Here is a 6,446-nt window from a genome sequence, read left to right on the forward strand (position 1 = left end):
TGCCAACTGTCACCCTCGTCAATCAGGGACCTGACAAATGTCAATCAATAAATACAGGTCTCACAAACACACTGGGGGGAGGAAAACAATCCAAAAACACAACAAATCAACAAACAGTCGTAACAGTGATTAACTGACGAATAAAAAGGAAGCAACCCACACACACACACACACACACACACACACACACACACACACGCGCGCGCGCACACACACACACACACACACAAAACAGCCACAAAATAAAAGATATAGGCCCTACTCAAGGTTAGAGGATAGTTTTGCTTTCCTGAAATGATGCTTTCATTTGACAACCACTTTCTGGCATGCACTGCACCAAGACTTCACTTATTAATGTAGTACAGCACTTAATGTTTGTAAAAAGAATGGTTGGGTGAATGTGTATTTATTGCTAGATGGATAGGGGCATTTATAGATGGTATACATCATTTTCAGTTACCAATAAAAAAAAACAAAATGAACACACACTGGTATCATCATCATTGATCTTTGAGACAGTCCCCTGCAGAGTAATTGCAGCATTAGTTGTTTGTTGAAATGGTTAAAGGTCCCATATTTACTGAAATGAAGTCCCTTAAAAGATGACATGTTAATTTCCAAGACATTTCCAAGCTGCTGCTCTGCTGCTAAAATCCTGATTTTATAACCATGTCATCTGACAAAATCACCAAACACATAAAATAGGGACAAAGACTGTGCTGTGTTTTCAGCTATATTTACTTTGAAATGATCACTCAGAGAGAAAGTTAGAAGCAACAGAAAATCTTTTTTATTGTCTTATTTTTACCTCAGCTGCAGAAGGTAACAGGCCTTTATTTTAACAGGACATTTTGATGTATAATTGGTCATAACTTTTTTTAGTACAAAGCTTTGCTTTCTTCGTTTTCTTTAGTTGTTTCAAATTACGCAAATCACTGCAGTAGGCACAGCTATTGTCTCATATCTGGTCACTGATGTTTCTGTTTTTTACATGCTATTCAGCTCTGTGTTCAGCTTAGCAGTTACCAATGGCTTCTTTCTCTCCCTCCCTTTCTCTCCCTGTCACGTAACATTTGGTTGACCAGTGGTGGAAATATGATCACTCAGTCAGTCAGGGACATTCTCCATAATAGGACTGGCCCCGCTGTGGCTGTCAAGCCAAAAAATAAAAATTGGAGGTTCTTTATTTTAACAAAGAGACAAAGAGACTTTCTTTCAATGGTGGCCTTTCAGAGATCCAAACAGTAGCAAAACAGCAATGACTGTAGAGGGAAGCTAATTTAAATATTGTTGAAGTAAATTTGCAATATATTTCAACCTCATGTGTTTTCCATAAATATGGCTACTATACTACTGTACTGTTGGGTTACTCATCACATCATTTTTACATTAACAATTTTAAAAGCTTGTTTCGGAGTCCATTTGAAATTAATAGAGAAAGCACCACCAGAATTTTTCTTTAAGCTAAAATGATAATTGGTTGTTAATCACTGCATAATTACTGAAGGGCTGATTGCTAATGTAATGACAATATCAGGAGGATAACTGTCCTGCTTGAATCTCTACTACAAGCTACATTTGTTTTTGGAACAGACGCATGGGTTGTTTTGGAAAGCACTGACAAACATATTTTGCAGTTTATATTAAGACTTGACATGAAACCTCAAGCAACATTTGGAGTAATATTTATGGGCAGGATGAAAAGTGTTTTTGAATAAAAAAACAAATGATAATGATAATCCTTAGCCAATGCTATCACCTTGGGTGATTAGATGACATCGTGTGACATCAGCTCATGAGACAGGAGGGCTGGCGGTCCATGATTTTCACAGAGCCCCGGAACATGCGATGATGTTGGTGAGTGTTGATGATGATGATGGTGATGATGATGATAGGGTCTGTGCCAGTGGCTGTGTGTGTACTGTTTCAATGTGATGAATATCCCCATCCCAGATGGCTGGCTCGCCATGAGACGGAGTGTGCGAACCCTCTCAACCAGCGTGAGGCTTCAGCAGTCAGCCTCCGTCTCCCTACCAAGGTCATCATCAGCAGAAAGGGAGACAGAACCGGGAACAAGTTTAATATCTCCTCTGCTGACAGCTGCAATTTAATTGTTACCTTGTGAAACAGATACTGCACTTTCAAAGAGAAGGAGACTAAAGCTCTATCTTGATGGCTCTCTGGTGAGTGCCCAAAATCCTTTGGCTTCTTTTAAACTTGAAGAACTCCTTTTTAGAGAGTCTGGTAGAGATAGTGAGAGGAACCCCACAAGGACTTTTGAGTCTATTCCCAGTCCATTTATTGATGGCTGAAATTCCTAAAACCTAGTAGGTGTCAGTTTAATGCCAATTCAGTTCACACTTCACACTGTTCCGATGACACTCTTCCTCTGTTTACCTGGTATTCCACTTTGCTTGTGTGTCTTGTTTGTCCCCAGTTTGTGTGTGTGTGTGTGTGTGTGTGTGTGTGTGTGTCTTTGTCCTGCTGGGCGTGGTCACCTGGTTTCAGTTCACCTACACACCTGTGGTTCATCAACTCTACGAGCTGCAGCAGTATTCAAGCCTTGGTTCCTCCCTTCATTGTTCATCAGATCATTCAGTCTCCTCCAGTGGTAAAAAATATCACAGCCAAGTTTCTTGGGGTTTTTTTGGGGGGTTTTTTTGCTAGTACTTGTGAGAATTCTGTTAACTCTGCATTTACCTGTGCTACAGCTTCACCAGTCCACTCACTCCCGTCACCTGCTACAGCCAGCTCTGTCTCCTGTTGTCGTGCCTGTCCTGACTATTGAACTCAGTCTGTCCTGCTCCAGCATCATCAGTCTTCATCGCCTGCCAAACTCTGCCATCTCACCTATGGCCACCTAGCCCCACCGCTATGACTGTTCAGCCCTCGCCATCTCCACTAGTGCCAAGAAAACAACTTAAAAACTGCTTCCTCGTCTGTGTTCTGCTTTTTGGGTCTGGAATTGAACTGAATGTAGCAGCACCATTAAAATGACCACACAGGCTTCTAAGATGCTGGTGCAGCCTGAGGTGTTACAGAGCGCTCACTCATTAAAACTGCAGATTACAGTGAGCATGTGCAAATAGGTTCTCTCAGTCCACTGCAGCATATGTCATGATGCAGATGGCAGGGTCTGCTTGAGACTTGTTTTAAATACACAGCAATACTTGTATAAGAAATTCAAATGCAGACACGATAGTTCAGAGTCTCATGATGTGCAATAGAATTATAAGTACTGTATGGGTTATAACCTCTGTTTCATATTTCTGCGTCACCAAGGTCTAAAGTGTTCACGAAGCTACAACTTTTTTATGCCATAACTTAAAGGTCATAGCTGGGAATATTTTATATATTTGTTATAGTTAAAAAAGACCAAAACCAACAATGTGTTTGTCCTTCACTCAAATCTTTTAAAATAGGTCCTGCATACACTTTCATTTACAAATATTTCAGTCTTGCATAACTGTAATACAGTGTAGTAAATTTTCAGTGTTAGACAACTACACAATTTGTGTGCTGAATATATTCAAAGCAGCAGAACTGTGTTAATCATTTTCTTGGTTTTGTTCTTTCCATGAGATTTGCTGACTGTACCGAATATCATGTGAAAATCCTGTGAGGGACCAGAGTTACAATAATTTACGCAACCAGGTCATTGTTACCTTGTCGGAGATTCATGTGTATCTTTTTATTCATTGTACTCTGGAAAATTTCAGACTGGTTGCAACCTGCCCTTGCTCACTGAATTGTTGTCATCACTGTCGCTTGCAATGACCTACAGTGCTGGATATCTGGTGATACAGAAACTCCATCAAATGAAATACAATTTTAACATCATGGCCTGTTAGTGCAAAAGAATACACCATTCATTCAGTCATTTAACAGACCTTCAAAAGAGCTTTTAATGGATCACTAAGTCTTGTATCCTCATTTAATATTCTGTAATAAAAGAATTAATAAAATGCGAAACTCTTGCACATGGCAACTAATTTTTTTTAATCAAAGTGTGTTCAACCAGTGTTAGATGGATCAGACAGAAAAATACGCAAATTATGTTATGACTAATGCTTATACACTTAAGCTTATTTTCTCATTATGTGGGAGGCTGCCAAGTTCGTCAGTTTCATAAAGCTTCATTGTGAGGACGGAGGTTGATTCAGAGGGAACCTTGGAAAATTCAGCATGCAAGACCAAATCATGCACACAAGAGGAGCTGCCGTGCATAAAAGGTCAGTGAAATGAGGTTACTCAAAAATGAATACAGACGGCCTTGCAAGGTCTTCCTTATAAAACAACAAAGGGCTTTTTGTCTTTTTTTTTCCCTTCGATTTACAGGAGCTAGTCCCAGTGACCCAAGAATGAAGAAACTCTATTAAACCCTTGAGCAAGGCAGTCAGCCCATAAAACACGCTGGTGAGACTGCACACTGAAATGTTCTCAACCCTGAAACCGCTGTCTGAACTCACAGTGAAACAGCACGATGATATCAATCTTTCGGAGGACATATCATAATTCTGGCAGCCATAAAAAGACTGGATGTCTCAGAGCTTCACGATGTGTAAGTATGATAACTTCACAAATTCTGCAGGCTTTTCATCTTTTGACGAGTATCATGAAAGCTGCACCTAAAACACTGCAGCATCTTCAATCAAACTTTAACCCTTGACCCACATTGAAGATGTAGTAACTCAATCGTGTTCCCTTTAGTTTTAAAGATTGGCCAAAATTAGATTAGTGATGTCTACCACTAACATAAAAGAACGTCATACTTGTTTTTATATTTTCTGGTATTACTATGACACTTTATTTACCAACCAGCTGCGGCTCAGTGCTGAAACAGTGCCTTTAATCAGCTCAGAGAGATCACATTACAAAGAACCACATTACTCTTACTCTGACATCCTTACATTGGTTGCCTGTCAGTTTCATGATTGATTTTAAAATTTGATTGATAACTTTTAGTGCTTGACAAGGCTTGCTCCCAGCTATAGTTTGGACCTTTTAACAGGCTATGAGCCATTGTTCAGCTTCGGACCCCCAGGCAGGGGTCTACTGATGCTGGCTTTGTTACACTGGCTGAAACAGTGTTCTCCTTCAAATCACCTGTCAAGACACAATACTGCTCAAATTTTGTTTCTTTCTTTGATATACTATTTCTTCGGTTAGCCATGTTCTTTTACCATTTTTTATTGTTTTTCTATTGTCATTAATTCATGTAGTGTCTTTGAGTACACTGAAAAGTGCTCTATAAATGAAATGTAGTATTATTGTTATTATTATTATTATTTACAGTTTGCAACCATGTTCACGATTCCAAGAAATGCACCTGTTTTTGTCCCTGGATTTCTCTACACACTAAAAATCACATTATTGGCAAAATTGCCCCAGTTCAGTGTTGTGTAAATTTGCCCAGCACTAAAAGACAGCCAGGGTTATTTAACCAAACTAAAATATGCTTATTTTGACCCAGTGTTAGACCTCAGTTTTATCTTAAAGGAGCTTTTTGTATGTTTTTCCTGCCACGGAACGTGGTTTCTTGCGGGGAACGGGTGGTGGGGATTGTCGCTTGATAAGAGCTTCAGCCATCGTTGCATTTACAGGAAAATTGCACTACATCTTCAGGACTGATTGGAAGCTACGGTGAGTCAATATCAGAAAGTGACGAGACGGGGCGAGTTAGTGTGCTAAATTCAGGAGAAGAAAAAATGTGATAGAGTCAAGAGTTAACACTGGTTGGAGAGTAAAGGTGTGAAGTTTGGTACTAAACTCGCAACATTTCTCCTAGACTGGTAAGTAAAAAGCTAATGTTAGCTATGTAGTAGTAGCAAGACTTACAAACAGCTCTGTTGTTGTCACAAATGTATACACTTATACACAATGCACTTATGGGGTTTCTGCTACATAGAATGAATATAAAAACATTGTGCATTGATTAGTAACCATCATGGCAACAGCAACTACACAGTAGTGCCCTAAATTACATTTTATCACTATTAACACACAGGTGATGTCGTAGAAGCTCCAATTGCAAGGAGATTTGTATTGCAAGTTCTCAAATGACTGGCTGTCAATGCACCCTGCTTCATGGATGCTGAGAAAAACACCAAATTCTTGTGGCTGCCGCGAATGAGAGGAAAGATGTAACTAACAAACTGTTTAAAACAGACCATTAACGAAACATGATGATGCTTTGTTTGAGGATAAGCAGCAACTTATGAAGGGGAAAATTAGACCTGTGTAATGATCGTTACCAACACCAAACCATTAAAATTGTAAAGCCTCCAGAAGAAATAGAAGAAGACTCATGGACACACAGCAGATGCTTTAATCGTGTGTGTGGCCATATTGTTGTCTCCCAGGCAGAGATCCTACAAACATTAGGTGGGTTTCCTAGAGGCAACATCATTTTTAAGATGCCCTTTAGGATACAGTTTGATGAAACT

The 6,446-nt window shown here is 39.5% G+C and overlaps 1 long non-coding RNA gene across 1 annotated transcript; it reads left to right on the forward strand.

Moving 5' to 3' along the window:
• The first annotated feature begins 1,771 nt into the window (after nt 1-1,771).
• On the forward strand, nt 1,772-4,948 carry LOC139606118 (uncharacterized). Its single transcript, XR_011684552.1, has 3 exons — nt 1,772-1,857; nt 1,954-2,611; nt 2,712-4,948. It is a non-coding gene; the product is annotated as an uncharacterized lncRNA (long non-coding RNA).
• The last annotated feature ends 1,498 nt before the right edge of the window (nt 4,949-6,446 follow it).

This window comes from Trachinotus anak, unplaced genomic scaffold (assembly GCF_046630095.1).
Source record: "Trachinotus anak isolate AG129_WGS33_773 ecotype Australia unplaced genomic scaffold, CSIRO_AGI_Tana_v1 ptg000021l, whole genome shotgun sequence".
Lineage (NCBI taxonomy): Eukaryota > Metazoa > Chordata > Actinopteri > Carangiformes > Carangidae > Trachinotus > Trachinotus anak.